Consider the following 17,793-nt stretch of genomic DNA (forward strand, 5'->3'; position numbering starts at 1 on the left):
GTCTTATTTTACTTCTAGAACTGAAATTGTTCAACAATCAGTACTAATGGCACATTGTAAAGGTAGATAAAGAGTGTTACTATACTCATAGCCCAGATCTATAAACACATGTACATTTATTCACAGAGTCTGGGATTGCTTTGATTCACCCTTTAGTTCAAGCTTATAAAAACCCAGAGAGAATGAAAAATATCAGTATAGTATGGAAATATGGCTTTTACTACTTTGTACCTAGGGCCTACCCAGTGGGTATAAAGCAACCCTGTATTATCATTTCTGGTGAGGCCAAGGTGCCCTAATTGATAATTCTGGATGAGTTTGAATGAACCCTGTAGAACAGAATAGAATAGACCACCTAGGCGAGACAATACAGATAATTTAAGCAACATATCTACATTATTCTGTGCTGTCCAAATGTGGTAGCCACTAACCATATGTGGTTATTGAAATTTAAATGTAAGTTAATTAAATTAAATGAAATAAAAAATTATGTGATACATTTACACAGTGAAATACTACTCAGCCATAAAAAAGAAGGAAATCTTGCCTTTTGTGACAGCATGGATGGACCTGGAGAATATTATGTTAAATGAAATAAACCAGTCATAGAAAGACAAGAACCATGTGATTTCACTTATATATGGAATCTAATGAACAAAATAAACTAACAAAATAGAAACAGACTCATAGATACAGAGAACAGACTGAGAGATGTCAGAAGGGAGGGTGTTGGGGAGCTGGGTGAAAAAGATGAAGGGATTAAGAAAATAAAAGAAAACTCATAGGCACAGGCAACAGCATGGCGATTACCAGAGGGAAAGTGGGGTGAGGAGAGGTATAAGAGGGTAAATGGGAGATAAATGGTGATGGAAGGAGACTTGCCTTGGGGTAGTGAACACACAATACAATATACAGATGATGTATTATAATTGTACACCTAAAATCTATATAATTTTATTAATCAATGTGACCTCAATAAATTTAATAAAAATTAAAAAAAATCTGTTTATCAGTTACACTAGCTACATTTCAGATGCTCAATAGCCTCATGTGGATAGTAAATACTGCATTGAAAATCTCAGATTTAGAATAGATTTTAAAATTTGCACTGTGTTTGAGTTAGGGAGTATCACTAGTACAAGGTCATATAATTAAGTGCCAAAGCTGGAAAAAGAACCCAGGTTTCTGGATTCCCAGTTAAGAGTAAGCTGATTTATTTTCACCCCCTTTGTTATTTATTTCTATCTCAGTGTGAATCTGTGGGCATAATTGAGGCCTGTTGGGTGTGTGTGACTTTATATGAAGGGTTTGAAGTTTCAGGAGGAGGGCATCCAGTTAGCATGGATGAGGGAGCTCCTTTGCATAGATTTGTCGAGTTTGTGTCTTTCTCCCCTGACAGGACCTAAGAAAGAATATATATAAAGTTGCAGTGAAAAGTAAAAAAAAATAAAAATAAATAAAAGAAAGTTATAAAATGAAAGATGTAGTAAGGATGATAAACTCCAGCTTTAACTCTTCCTAATTAGTGTTTGCCTCTCAGTACTTCTAGAGATGGGTATGGGTCAGGAAATAGGATTGTTGTCTGCTGAGTGCATGTGGTCCAGAAATCTGCTAATAGCTTACAAACCTATGAACTGGGCCAATTTGAATTTGTCCCCACCTTAGCATTACCTCCAAGAGAGGATCAGTAATGGAGGAATTAGGCAAAGATCTTTACTGAGAGTCAGATATTTACTTAATTGAAGGAACTGTCTTCAACCACTTAAAGTGGGCCAAGTTTAGGCTTTGCCAAAGGGAAAAAGAAAAATTCCTGAGAAATCACTTTAAGATACATGCCTGGTGAAAAGTTTTGTATAATTAGAGACTAGTGTACTAAGAGTTATTTTAGGCTTCCTAAGAAATCAACAATTCCCCAAAGCTCTTGCTATTCAAAACTTGCTAACATAAGCCTAAAATACCTTTAAGTGTACTTCACAGTGAGAGTCCTCTATTAGATACCTTTAAATTCAGAACCATTAAGGAGAAGTGACCCAAGGACTGACTCTTATAGGAGAGGTCATCCACTATGGATGGGTAGTATTATTGTTCTTAGTAGGAAAAAAAAATAATGGTAATATTAGCTCTACCTATTTCACAATGTTATAAGGTAATATGCAGATACAATTATTTCATTTCTTTAAAAAATTAAAAAATTTCCAATTACAGTTTACATACATTTTTATATAAGTTTCAGGTGTCTACCTTAGTGATTAGACATCACATAGCTTACTAAATGACCATCCCAATAAGTCTTGCACCCACCTGATACGATACATAGTTAGAATATTGACTATTTTCCCTATGCTATACTTCACATTCCCATGACTATTCTGTAACAACCAATTTGTACTTCTTAATCCCTTCACCTTTTTCACCCATCCCCCCAACCCCTTCCCATTTGGCAACAGTGAAAATATTCTCCGTATCTATGAATCTGTTTCTGTTCTGTTTATTTTTATTTTTAGATTCAATTGTTGATAAATATGTACTTATTGCCATTTTACTTTTCATATATATAATTTCTTCTTCTTAAAGACTGTTTGCCATTTCTTGTAATATTGATGAAAATGAAATCTTTTAACTTTTTCTTGTCTGGGAAGCTCTTTATCTGTCCTTTGATTCTAAATGATAGCTTTGCTAGGTAGAGTAATCTTGGCTGTAGATCCTTGCTTTTTATCACTTTGAATATTTCTTGACAATCCTTCTGGACCTGCAAAGTTTTTGTTGAGAAATCAGCTGACAGCCCTATGGGAGCTTCCTTGTAGGTAACAAACTGCTTTTCTCTTGCTGCTTTTAAGATTCTCTCTTTGTCTTTAACCTTTTTCATTTTGATGATGATGTGTCTTGGTGTGGGTCTTTTGGGGTTTATCCTGTTTGGGACTCTCTGTGCTTCCTGGACTTGTATGTCTGTTTCTTTCACCAAGTTAGGGAAGTTTTCTGTCATTATTGTTTCAAATAGGTTTTCAATTTTTTGCTCTCTCCTTCTGGCACCCCCATGATGTGAATGTTGGTATGCTTGAAGTCGTCTCAGAGGCACCTTACACTATCCTCATTATTTTGCAATCTTTTTTCTTCTGTTTTGATTAGGTGTTTTCTGCTTCATTATGTTCCCAATCTCTGATTTGATCCTCTGCTTCATTTACATCACTGTTGACTCCTTGTAATGTATTCTTCATTTTGGACTTGTTCCTTTTTATATTTTCTAGTTCTGCTTTTATGTTTCCTACCTCTTTGTTGAAGTTCTCACTAAGTTCATCTACTCTTCCCCTAAGTTCATTGAGCATTCTTTTTAAAAAATTTTATTTTATTTGTTTGTTTATTTATTTATTTATTTTTGTTACAGATGTTTCTCCTTTTACCCCCATTGACACCCTCCTCCCTCTCCCTCCCCACCCTGTCCCCAGCTTTGTTGTCCATGTCTATTGGTCATGCATACATACATACATATAAGTTCTGTGGTTTATCTCTCCCCCACCTCCCTGTCTTCTGGGGATTGTCAGTCTGTACCCTACTTCGACGTCTCTGGGACTACCCTGTTCTTCAGACTGTTATGTTCATTATATTCCACAAATAAGTGAGATCATATGATACTTATCTTTCTCTGTTTGGCTTGTTTTGCTTAAGATAATACTCTCCAGGTCTCTCCATGTTGTTTCAAAGGATAAGAGATCTTTCTGTCTTACAGCTGAGTAGTACTCCATTGTGTATATGTACCACAGCTTTTTTTTATCTATTCGTCTACTGATGGACCTTTGGGCTGTTTCCAGATCTTAGCTATTGTAAATAGTGCTGCTATGAACATGAGGGTACATATATTCTTTCTGATTGGTGTTTCAAGCTTCTTAGGGTATATTCCTAGAAGTGGGATCACTGCGTCAAATGGAAGTTCAATTTTTAATTTTTTGAGGTACCACCATATTGTTTTCCATAGTGGTTGTACCAGTTTGCATTCCCACCAGCATTGTACTAGAGTCCCCTTTTCTCCACACCCTGGCCAACACTTGTTTGATGATTTGTTGATGGCAGCCATTCTGACAGGTGTGAAGTGATACCTCATTGTCGTTTTGATTTTCATTTCTTTGATGATTAGTTCATTGAGCATTCTTACAACCAGTGTTTTAAACTCTGCATCTAGTAGATTGCTTGTCTCCATTTTGTTTAATATTTCATCTGGAGTTTTGTTCTGTTCTTTCATTTGGGACATGTTTCTTTTTCTCCTCATTTTCTCAGCCTCCCTCTGTTTGTTTCTATGTATTAGGTAGAGCTGCTACATCTCCTGGGCCTGCTAGAGTGGCCTAATATAGTAGGTGTTCTGTAGGGTCTAGTGCCACAGAGTCCCAAATTATTCAAACTGGGTACTTGAGGTGTACACCCACCTCTTCTAGTTGAACCTTGATTGCTGCTAGCACATCAATTGGAGGGATTTATTCCCAGGCCGATCAGATGCAAGGACTGGCTGCAATCACAAACCACTGTGGAGGATCAGCTGTACAGAGGTCTACCCCACAGAGCAGGACTTACTTAGAAGGGTTTTGGTGTCCACTGAGTTTGCCCCTTGAATGTGTCACTTGTGGAAGTGGTTGGGTGGTGCTTGGACATGGTCTGAAGCTGTCCACCAGGTGTGCTGGCTCTGGTGCCTCCCAGGAAGTGCAGGACATGGTCAGCTGCCACCTGTGTTCTACTTGGGGCCACCTGACATGAGCTACAAAGCAATCTGCAGATGGCTGCTCCTTGTGCTGGACTTGGAGGTGCCCAGGCTATGCCATGCTGTGAACCAAGGCCAGCTGCTGCTAGTGCCAGGCCTGGGGCCACTTTGCAAGAGGTAAGGTGCTTGTCAAGGTCAGATGCTGCTTGTTTGAGAGATTTTAGGAAAATCTGAAACATAAGCCAAGACAAGCCATTTGTGTGGAAAAGCCACTGAAAACAGCTTGGGTGGGCCTACAAGTTGGGTGGGGCAGGTTCTCAGGAAATTACTAGGGTGGGGCAAACAGTGTGAGCAAGGTTGATGGAGACGCAGATATGGTGCTCGCCTATCAGTTCTGTGGGAGGAGGTCTCAGAAGGGGAACAATGGCTTCTATCAGTACCTGTCTTGGAGAAGACTGTCCCTCAGGTCTTGGCCTGAAACCAGACTCCTGTGTGTCTCTGGTGACTTTCAAGCTTCTCCCCCAGTGCTGGAGCTCAGAGGGAGTGAGTCCAAGTAAGTTCATGCATGGGTCCTTTAAGAGGAGCTGCCTGGGGCTCCAGCAGCAGCCTCAGTCTACCTCAGCCTCAATCCCCACTAGTTTTTACAGCCAGAAGATGTGGGGATGTCTCTTCCTGGCACTGGAACCCTGAGCTGGGGGGCCTGGTGTGGGGCTGGGACCCCTTGCTCCTCAGGGGGTACTGCTGAAGCTGAGCTATCCCTTCCAATTTTCACCTGCCTCACTCGGATGTGGGACCAGCCAGTTCTACACTTCTGCCCCTCCTGCCAGTCTCGCCGTGGGTTTTTCTTTAAATCCTTAATTCTAGGACTTCCATTCAGCCCAATATCAGGTGGTTCTAATTAATGGTTGTTCTGTAGTTTAGATGTAATTTTTTAAAATTCTTTTTTATTTATTGATTTTTAGAGAGAAAGGAAGGGAGAGGGACAGAGAGACAGAAACATTGATGAGAGAGAGCATCAATTGGCCACCTCCTGCATGCCCCCCACTGGGGATCAGGCCCACAACCTGGGCATGTGCCCTGACCAGGAACCAAACCGGTGACCTCTTGGTGCATGGGTTGACACTCAACCGCTGAGCCACACCAGGTGGGAAGATGTAATTTTGATGTGGTTGTGGGAGGAGGCGAATACTGTGTTTACCTACCCGCCATCTTGACCAGGAGCGACCTCATTTCTGGTTTCTCCATCCTCCTCTCCTATATGCAGTGCTATTTCTCACTCAAATTATTGAATAAGTTCTTATACAATTTTTTGTGAGAGAAATTTAAGCAATTCTAAGATAATTTAAGACCCTTGTACGGTTTTAAAATTCTAGGCCAGGGTGTTATTACTCTTGAGGGTAGTTGTAAAGTCCCACTTTTATATCTGGAGCTAAATTTGTCACAGTGGTAACACCTGCCAAGTGCATTTGTGTGTGTTTTCTGTGTGTATGGGCTAATGAAGTGCTATCTGTAAAACTGCCTTAGCTATTGGAGCTCTCTGAAGGTAAAGTGAAAACATTCATTTGACTTGCAAGTGGAGTCCCAAGACCTAGGTTTATTATGGCTCCCTCACTTTTGGTGTGACCTGGGAGAGAGCAAGTCACTTGAATTTTCTGTGCCTCAGTTTTTCCATTTGTAATTAATTATAGTAAAGGGTTAATAACCACCACTCTGTCACTTCATTGGAAATCAGAGTGAGCTAAATGCATGTGAAAATGCTTGTGGACTGGAAACAGCTGTACAAACAACCTCTTAGTTATTTCCTACTATTAGGGGAAAGCCCCCAGAGACCTACTAAGAAGCTATTTTGACATTTTTCTTTCATCTCAGCAAGAAACAAACAATACTCTAGACAACAAGGGAAATGGACTTAAACATTTGATTTTAGGGCCTAACCATTTAATCTAGCTTCATTACTTGCACTTTATAAATATACATGTGGGCCACAGCAATCTTGAAAAAAAGGAACAAAGTAGAAGGGATTACAATACCGAATATCAGGTTATACTACAAAGCCATTGTAATCAAAGCAGCCTGATACTGGCACAAGAATAGGCATATAGATCAATAGAGCAGAACAGAGAACCCAGAAATTGATCCAAGACATTATGCTCAACTAATATTCCACAAAGGTGGAAAGAGCATACAATAGAGTAAAGACAGCCTCTTTAATAAATAGTGTTGGAAAAATTAGACTCTTACATGCAAAAAAAAAAAAAAAAAATACAGCTAGATCACCAAATTACACCATACACAAGAATAAACTCTAAATGGATAAAAGACTTAAATGTGACCCGTGAATCCATAAAAACCCTAGAAGAAAATGTAGGCAACAAAATTTCAGACATCACATGCAGCAGAATTTTCACTGATACAATGCCTAAGGCAAGAGAAATAAAGGAAAAAATAAATAAATGGGACTATATCAAACTTGAAAGTTTCTGCACAGCAAGAGAAACCAATATCAAAATGGAAAGTGAACCCACTATATGGGAGAACATAATTGACAATGATACATCTGATAAGGGGTTAATTTCCAAAATATATAGAGTACTCATACAACTCAACAAAAGAAGACAAAGAACCCAATTAAAAAATGGGCAGAGGAGCTAAATAGACATTTCTCCAGAAAAGACATACGAATGGCCAAGAGACATATGAAGAAATGTTCAATGTCACTAATCAGAGAGATGCAAATTAAAACGACTCTGAGGTATCACCTCACACCTGCCAGAATGGCTGCCATCAACAAATCATCAAACAACAAGTGTTGGCGAGAGTGTGGAGAGAATGGGACTCTAGTACACTGCTGGTGGGAATGCAGACTGGTGCAACCACTATGGAAAACAGTATGGTGTTTCCTCAAAAAATTAGAAGTTGAACTGCCACTTGACCCAGTGATTCCACTTCTAGGAATATATCTTAAGAAGCCTGAAACATCTATCCAAAGAAATATGTGTACCCCTATGTTCATAGTAGCACTATTTACAATTGCTGAGATCTGGAAACAGCCCAAGTGTCCATCAGTAGATGAGTGGATAAAAAAGCTGTGGTACATATACACAATGGAATACTATGCAGCTGTAAGAAAGAAAGATCTCTTATCCTTTGAGACAACATGGAGAAACCTGGAGAGTATTATTCTAAACGAAATAAGCCTATGAAAGTAAGACAAGTACCACATAATCTCACTTATTTGTGGAATATAGTGAACAAAATAAGCTGAGGAACATAATAGAGTCAGAGACACATTAGAAGGGTACAGAGTGACAACCTTCAGAAGAGGGGTTGTGGAGGAAGGGAAGAGATAAACCACAGAACTTATATGCATGTATGTGTAACCAATGGACATAGACAACAATGCTGGGGGTGGGGTGGTGTTGAGAGGAGGGTGTCAATGGGGGTAAAAGGAGAAACACCTGTAACAAAAATAAATTAATAAAAAAATATATAGATATATAAAAAGAAAAAAAAAAAAGATGCATAACTGGATTTGCTCCAAAGGTTGGAAGAAAATAAAACACATTTTTAATGTTTCCAACTCCCCTTTATCTTCTTTAAAAATTTTATCTTTATTGTGGAAAGTATTACTGATGTCCCTTCTTTTCCCCCATTGACATCCTCTTCCCTGTTCTTATCCCACTCCCTGCCTTCACTGTGCTGTTGTCTCTGTCCATTGGTTATGCATATATGCATATCAGTTCTCTGGTTTATCTCTTCCCACCCCCACCCCTCTTACCTCTGAGTTTTGACAGTCTGTTCCCTACTTCCGTGTCTTTGGATCTATTTTTTTAAAAATATTTTTTTCTTTATTGATTTTAGAGAGAGAGAAAGGGAGAGGGAGAGAGGGATAGAAACATCAATGAGGGAGAACATCGATTGGCTACCTCCTTCATGCCCCCCACTGGGGATTGGGCCTACAACCTGGGCATGTGCCCTGACTGGGAATCAAACCAGTGACCTCTTGGTGCATGGGTCGATGCTCAACCACTGAGCCACACCGGCAGGGCTCTAGATCTATTCTGATCATCAGCTTATTCTGTTTATTATATTCCACAAATAAGTGAGATCATGTGATACTTGTCTTTCTCTGACTGGCTTATTTTCCTTAGCATAATACTCTCCAGCTCCCTCTATGCTATCTTAAAGGGTAATAGATCTTTCTTTCTTACAGCTGCATAGTGGTCCATTGTGTAAACATATCAGCTTTTTAGCACCCACTCCCCAAAGGGAGTAGAGGGTAGCAGAAGAAATTATTCTGAGAGGTTGTATACACTAATGATTATTAGTGTGAACTCTTGAGGTAGACAAATCTGGGCTGAATATTGGTTCCACCACTTACTAGTTGTGATGGTGGACAAGTTATCCAGTCTCTTAGATCCTTATATTCCTGCTCTGTAAAATTGGGCCAATAATTACACTACCTTGTGGGATTGCTATGAGACTGAAATACAATAGTGCCTTGCACAAATTATGCTTTCAATAAATATAGCTTTATTTTTATTCATACTATGGTTTTGTTCACTCAGATTTATTTATATTTTAAAGTTACCAATCAGGAAATAGACACTGTCCCAAAGAACAGCTTCTGGTTTGGAGCATTAAAAACTTGAGATTGGGCCCTTGCCAGTTTGGTTCAGCAGTTAGAGCATGGGCCCACGGATTGGAAAGTCCCGGCTTCGGTTACCGCTAAGGGCATGTACCTTGGTTGCAGTTTGTCCCTGGTCCTGGTTGGGGTTGTGTGGGTGGCAACCAGTTGATGTGTCTCTCTCACATCGATGTTTCTCTCTCTCTCTTCCCCTCCCCTCTCCCTCCTGCTCTATCTGAAGATAAATGCAAAAAATGTCCTCAGGTAAGGATAAAAAAAAATTGAGTCTTGGGGGTGGGGGTAGGGTGAGGAGGGTGTCAATGGGAGAAAAATAAGAAACATCTGTAACAAAAATAAATTACTAAAAATATTTAAAACAATTGAGTCTTACATTCTACTTAGAGCAGATAATAAGCAAATGAACAAATGTATAAATAAATAAATAAACAAATAAATAAATAAATATATATATTTCAGGTAAATATGTGTTTAAAAACATTTTCCCCCATTTTAGCCTAGCAGATTTGGTGGTTTGTATAAGTCAGCCCTCAGGGAATATCAGGCACAAATTTGAACACAAAATAGAATATTGATTTTTTTTCAATGATATTTCCATAGCTTTTCCAATTTACATTTCTTTGGTGATTTTTCTTAAATGCTCACCCGAGCATATTTTTCCATTTATTTTCAGACCAGGTTGTGGGGAGGGAGAGAGACAGAGAGATGAGAGAAAGAGAGAAAGAGAAAGAGAGAGAGATACATCGATTGGTTGCCCCCCACATGACCCTGATGAGGCCAGGGACCGAACCAAGGTACATGCCCTCTACCAGAATCAAACCTGTGACTCTTAGGTCCACGGGCCAGCACTATAATTGCTGAGCCAAACTGGCCTGGGCTTTGGTGATTTAAAAAATCTTTTACATACAGAGTGCTTTACTTAATATTATTTCCTAAGAAATATGTATATCCCTGTTCTGTCCAGAGTGCTCTCACCACTGGATGGCTGGTGCCTAGATTGGCTGGTCAAGGTTTTGACCTTGACTAAAACAAACAAACAAACAAAAACAAAAATAAAGATTTTTTTTCCTGTTCTTCAGAAAATACAAAGATGGTATGTGTTTCATAGGGCTAAGCTAGATTCCAAGATGTATAATAAGTATGGTATAGAACAAAAGGCTTAGTTTGTTTAATTTCATGATTTTTAACATGGAACACACTTCTATGGATCAACCTCAAATTCACTTTGCCAGTTTACATATTTCATTTGGTTCCATGAAGTTGTACCTAACAATTTATTTCTCACCCATAGAGAAAAATTTTGAGTAAAGATGTGAAAAGGGGACAAAAATGTGGTTACTTGTTGGTTGAAAATTTTTCTCATGCAAGAAAAATATATTTAATAGGATGAGAATGAAATGTTTATCTGATGTTCAGGCACTCAAACTGATCACTTTTGTCACATTTCTTAACATTCAGCATGAACTATTGTATTTTAATTCTCATTGTTGATCAAATGAGGTCTCTGAAAATGGGAATGTATTATAACATTCTGAGGTTATATGTTATTAGTTTAGTGTTTTGTTGTGAAATGCTCTTTTTAGAGAATGAACTTTATTTTTTGCATAAGTATATTATTGGTATCTTATCTTCTCTGAAATGGTTCTAATGCCCACTTTGATTTCTAAATAAAGCACATTCTTAAATCTGTTGACTATTCAATCTCTAGGCAGTCTTGAATCCAATATTATTTAAGCAAACAAACAAATACAGAAAGAAACAAGAAGTCATCAGGAGGAGTCTAAATAGTAGCTGTAAGAGTCTGTCTTTTTGTTTTTGAGATAAAGAGTTCTCATTTTACTCATTTTGGGTAAACTGTCAGTTTTTTCTTTCTTCCTGTTTTAAGCAGGAAGTACTGATAGCATTATATGTAAATAATCACTCTGTGTTTCATAACTGTTGCCTCCTTTTAGATTTTAAGACTGCATTCAGATAGTTTTGTTGTACTTAATGGGTGCTCAAGAGAGCCAGTCAGAAGAACATTTTAAACAAAGAAGAAAAACATTTAGAAATCTAGAAGTCTGTCTTTCACACTGTGTTTGTCTTCTTGGTGGCGTGGTTTGTCTGCCAAACATATGAAATTAACTCTGAATTTGTCATTCCAGCAGGGTCAGCCCTGAGGAAAATTAGGGAATAAATGAAGTGAAGCCCTTCTTGATTTCTCTTTTATTTACAGATCTTTCCTCCCCTCCCTCTTAATTTTTTCTGCTGTCTAAGCATCCAGTGCTTCTCTTCTTAATGCTGACAGAGTTTCAACTGTGTGAAGGAAAGTGGATCTGAGAGGTCACTAACATTTCAGTGTAAATAAATATAAATTGTTCTTCTTTTCTGAAGTGAACTTTATATGAAATTACAAAATATCAGTAGGCAAAAATAAAACCAATAAAAAAAAATTACCCATGATCTCACCATGCTGAATTAACCCACTTTTAACATTTATGTGTATAGCCTTTTATGCTTTCTTTCTTTATGTATATACATAGATATATTTATCAAAATGGGATTATATTATACATATTGTTTATCAACCTGTTATTTCTATTTAGCATTTTTTATCAACTTGTTATTTTAATTTAACAATATATTATTAATTTGTTTCATAATATTAAATATATTTTTTCTTAGTTTATTTTTATTTAAAAAATTTTTATGGTGCTAAACCATTTGTAGACAACTTCATGCTAGGTCATCTACAGAGCAACTTCCTTGCTGCAATAAAGAGACCTCTAAATAACAACTAAAAAAATGGAAAATGTAATCAATAAACTCCCAGCGAACAAAAGCCCGGGCCCAGATGGTGTCACAGGGTAGTTTTACTGAACAGTCAAAGAAGAACTAACACCCATTCTCCTCAAACTATTCCAAAAAAATTCAAGAAGAAGGAAGACTTCCAAACTCTTTTTATGAGGCCAGCATAATCCTAATTCCAAAACCAGATAAAGATACTACAAAGAAAACTGGAGGCAAATATCCCTGATGAACATAGATGCCAAAATCCTTAACAAAATGTTAGCAAATCAGATCCAGCAATACATTACAAAAAATTATTCACTATGACCAAGTGGAATTCATTCCAGGGATGCAAGACTGGTACAATATTCACAAAACAATAAATGTGATACACCACATAAACAAAATGAAAGATAAAAACCACATGATCATATCAATAGATACTGAAAAGTATTTGACAAAATCCAGTACCCATTTCTAATAAAAACAATCAGCCAAGTGGAGATAGAGAGATAATATGTGAAAATAATAAAGGCCATATTTGAAAAACCTACAGCCAACATCATACTCAATGGGCAAAAACTAAAAGCATTTCCCTAAGAACAAGAACAAGACAGGGATGCCTACTTTTTTTTATCCTCACTTGAGGACATTTTTGCATTTATCTTCAGATAGAGTGGGAGGGAGAGAGAGAGGAAGAGAGAGAGAGAAACATCAATGTGAGAGAGGCACATCGAGTGGTTACCACCCACACGACCCCAACCGGGGCTAGGGACAAACTGCAACCACGGTATGTGCCCTTAGCAGGAACTGAATCCGGGTCTCTCTGGTCCATGGGCCAATGCTTTAACTGCTGAGCAAAACCGGCCAGGGTGGGGATGCCTACTTTTATCACTCTTATTTAACATAGTACTGGAAGTCTTAGCCACAGCAATTAGACAAGAAGAAAAAAATAAAAGGGATCCAAATTGGAAAGGAGGAAGTGAAAATGTCATTATTCGCAAGTGATATGATATTGTACATAGAAAACCCTAAAGACTCCATAAAAAAATCTAGCTATAATAAATAAATTTGGCAAAGTAGCAGGATACAAAATTAACATTCAGAAATGGATGACATTATTATATACCAATAATGAATATTCAGAAAAGGAAATTAAAAAAAAAAAACCACAATGCCATTTACCATTGCAACATGTGAGTAAACTTAACCAAAGAGGTAAAAAGACCTGTTCTCAGAAAACTACAGGACACTGAACAAAGAAATAGAGAAAGACATGAAAAAAGTGGAAACATATACCATGTTCATGGATTGGAAAAATCAACATTATTAAAATGTCCATACTACCCAAAGCAATCTACAGATTCAATGCAATCTCTATTAAAGTACTAATGGCATATTTCACAGATCTATAATGAATACTTCAAAAGTTTAAATGGAACCAAAAAGACCTCGAATAGCCACAGCAATCTTGAAAAAGAAGAACAAAGTGGCAGGGATCACAATACCAGATATCAAGTTATAGTAAACAGCCATCATTGTCAAAACAGCCTGGTGCTGGCACAAGAACAGGCATATAGATCAATGGAACAGAACAGAGAACTCAGAAATCAACTCAAGACATTATACTCAAGTAATATTTGACAAAGGAGGCAAGAGCATTCAATGGAGTAAAGACTCTTCAATAAAAGTTGTTGGGAAAATTGGACAACTACATGCAAAAAAAATGAGATCAGACCACTAACTTACACCATACACAAGAATCAACTCAAAATGGATAAAGGACTTAAATGTAAATCATGAAGCCATAAAAATTCTGGAAGAAAATGTAGGCAGAAAAATCTCAGATATTATATGTAGTGGAATTTTCACTGATATATCGCATAGGGTAAGAGAAACAAGGCAAAATGTAATAAATGGGATCACACAAACTAAAAGCTTCTGCACAGCAAAAAACAACCAGCATCAAAATGTAAAGGGAACCCACTCTCTATGAGAACATATTTGCCAATGATACATTGGATAAAGGGTTAATGTTCAAAATATATTGAGTACTCATACAACTCAACAAAAGGAAGACAAATAATCCAATTAAAATGGGCAGTGGCCCTGAATAGACACTTCTCCAAACAGGACATACAAATGGCCAGGAGACATATGAAAAAACATTCAACATCTCTAATCATCAGAGACATGCAAATTAAAATGACTATGAGAGGGGAAAAATGGAAGATGGCGGTGGGCAGGATCTGAGGGAGGGTGAGTGTGTGAGAGAGTGAACTAGTATGTGAGTGTGAGTAGATGTGAAGGTGGACGACCAAACTCGTGCAGTGCAGAGACACAGAGCAGAAGGTTCCTGGGGACTGGAGCAGTTGGCTACCATGGTAAGCAGCTCCTCAGGGCGCTTCGCCCTGTGCCACAGGGATGTCCCACCATTTTGGAAGATCCCGGGTCTTCCCTGGGAGGAGGCAGTGGGAGTGGCTAAGGCCCAGCAACCTGAGTCCACCAGTGCACCTGGCACCATCAAACCAGTGGACACTCTGTCAACACAGTCCAGTGCACAGTAGTGGAGCTGCCAAGGTGCCGGTTGTGGAAGCTGTGGACAGCCAGGAGACCTGCACCATTCCCTATAGTAGCAGCCCCATCAGAGTGCAGATATACTCCTAGCAACAGAGGCTGGGGAACAGACATCCATCCCCAGGCAACAGAAGCACAGACCAGCAGCTGAGACCCGTCTCCAAAAGCTACAGCAAAGGCTGAGCACGAGCTGAGCCCCATGGGGCAGCAGCACCCCCCAGCTGCCAGCGGCGGGACCTGGGGCCCCACAGAGGCCTGTGTGACCCAGAGGCCCACAAGAGGAGTGGGAAGCTGGGTCTCGAGAGGGACTAGTGCAATCCAGCTGCCTGTGGGACCTGCAGGGTGCTGGGGCACCAGAGAGGCCTGTGCGACCCAGCTGACCACAAGATAGGCATAGAGCCAGGTCTCCAGAAGGTACTGTGTGAGCCAACTCTCCACAGGATCAGTGGGAAGCAGGAGCTCCAGTGGGGCCTGTACAACCCAGCTGCCCACAAGATCAGCGGGGAGCCAGAAATCCAGTGAGGCCTGTGCAACACAGCTGCCTATGGTACGGGCAGAGAGTGCAGCTCCAACAGAGCCTGAGCTATACAGCTACAGGTGGCCAGTGACCAGCTGGGAACACAGCTCCAGAGGGGCCCAGGTGATCCAGCAGTAGAACTTACTAGGACACACCAATACCAGCCCCTAGTAGTCAATTATTCAGGATCCACAGCAGGCAAGAGGTGACATGCAACAGAACAGTCTGGGAGGCACAGTAGCCTTATTTGATATACAGTGAGCTGCCTTCACATCCAAACATTTCTCACCAGGTCTAGAGCTACCAGATAGCTAAAACAAATAGACAAAGAAACAACACCCAAAGGAAAGAAAAAGAAGACTCACCAGAAAAGGAACTACAGGAACTAGAAGACAGCAACTTATCAGATAGAGAATTCAAAGCAATGATTTTAAGGGTGCTCAAACAATTTGGTGAGAACTGCAAGCAACTTAATAAGAATTATGAAGAGCTCACCGGGAACTACTTCAGCTTAAAAAAAGAGGTAGAAGCTATGCATAAAAATCAAGAGGAAATAAAGAATGACATAGCAGTTATGAAAAATACCTTAGAATGATCCAATAGTAGATTAGAAGAAGCTGAAGACCAAATCAGCAATTTAGAAGATAAGGTGGAGAAAAACACCCAAATAGAGCAACAAATGGAAAAAAAAAATTTAAGAAGCAGGAGGATCATGTGATATTTGTCTTTCTCTGCTTGGCTTGTTTTGCTTAGGATAATACTCTCCAGGTCGTCTCAAAGGATAAGAGCTCTTTCTTTCTTTCTTTTGTTTTTTTATCCTCATCTGAGGACATTGTTCCTTTTGTTCAGATAGAGTGGGAGGGAGGGAGGGAGAGAGAGAGAGAGAGAGAGAGAGAGAGAGAGAGAGAAACATCGACGTGAAAGGGACACATCGAGTGGCTGCCACCTCCAGGACCAAACAGGGCCAGGGACAAACTACAACCGAGGTATGGGCCCTTAGCGGGAACCGAACCCGGGTCTCTCTGGACCACAGGCCGATGTTCTAACTGCTGAGCCAAACTGGCCAGAGTGTTGCTTTCAGTTTTATATTCCACATATAAGTGAAATCATATGGTTCTTGACTTTTTCTGTCTGACTTATTTCTGTTACCATGATATTCTCAAGGTGTATCCATTTTATTACAAATGGCAGTGTTTCATCTCCAGTGTCTTATAATTTTCCAAGTACAGGTCTTTTACTTCCTTGGTTAAATTTATTTCTAAGTATTTTATTTTTTTGATGCAATTGTAAATGGTATTGTTTTCTTAGTTTCTTTTTCTAATAGTTCATTATTGGTATACAGTCGTCTCTTGTTTATCACAGTTAATCCGTTCCAGACTCTAGCGGTTGCACCTGGCATTGAAGGATTCCTGGGGTGCTCAGATACATAGGCCTACAGTCCATACATACAGTAATTTTAATTTTAATTATAATATAGGGGTGTATAATTGACTCAGACAACCGAGCGCATGCTGTATCATTTTCACTGTCTTGATCAACTTTTTAATGAATATATTTGAAAAAACCATGATGGAGTGAAGCCACGAAAGTCGAATTGCAAAGTGGTGAGGGACAACTGTATAAAAATACACCTATTTCTGAATATTAATTTTTATGCTGCTACTTTATTTACGAATTGCATTATTTTTATGTTGGCCTCTTTAGGAGTCTCTCTATGTATTATTATTATTATTATTTAAGATGATTTGAGTCAGAGTTTCTGTTACACAAAGCTGAGAGCAATCTAACTGATACAATTTCCTTACAGATAGGAGGCAACCAAAGGTTTAAATGGATTCAAAATGTATTCTTTATGAGCTATTCACCAAAAATCTTTATCATGCGTCCAAAACTAAAATTATATATTATTACCTAGAGTTGGGTTAACAGTTTCTAAGGAACCATGACTTTCATCTAATGTTAAATTTATCTACTTTGAAATGGTAAGAGTATAAGTGGATCATTAGGAATTTGAATTATGCAGTACAGAGTAAATCAGGAGAATTCCAAGTAAAGGAACATGATTCTAACAAATGAGTCATGAATAGAGAAGAGATATTTGGACAAGAAATAAGAAGTATGCTTAATCTTATTAGAATCTTCCTTTGTTAATAATATTCTCTTTTGCTTGGATCAAACCTAAAGTTTGGCTAATCACATATAATAGTACATTGGTTTGATAAAGTCACTTTTTTTGTAATGGATTCATAATTTCTTTCAGGGACACTTAGTTATTACCTAATTCATCTTCACTCCCTTCTTGTGATTATTCTTATTTTACAGATTAGCAGACTGAGCTCTTAGCTTTGTGTAGTCAATGGTAGTACCTGATCTAAAAATACTCTTTGGCAAGGAAGAAAAATGAACAAGCAATGTTGAGTACACTGTAGAATAAAAACAATGATTCTATCTGCATGGAGTGGAACTAGAACCAACAAGGTGTAAGTAACAGGAACCAGTTCTAATTTACAATATAGAAGTTTTCCTAACAGGCAAATTTCTGGTAAGAATTGTCATAAGAGGTTTGAAAGCTACATCTGTCAGGCTTGCAATAGAAAGAAT

Source organism: Molossus molossus, unplaced genomic scaffold, assembly GCF_014108415.1.
Source record: "Molossus molossus isolate mMolMol1 unplaced genomic scaffold, mMolMol1.p scaffold_m16_p_2, whole genome shotgun sequence".
NCBI lineage: Eukaryota > Metazoa > Chordata > Mammalia > Chiroptera > Molossidae > Molossus > Molossus molossus.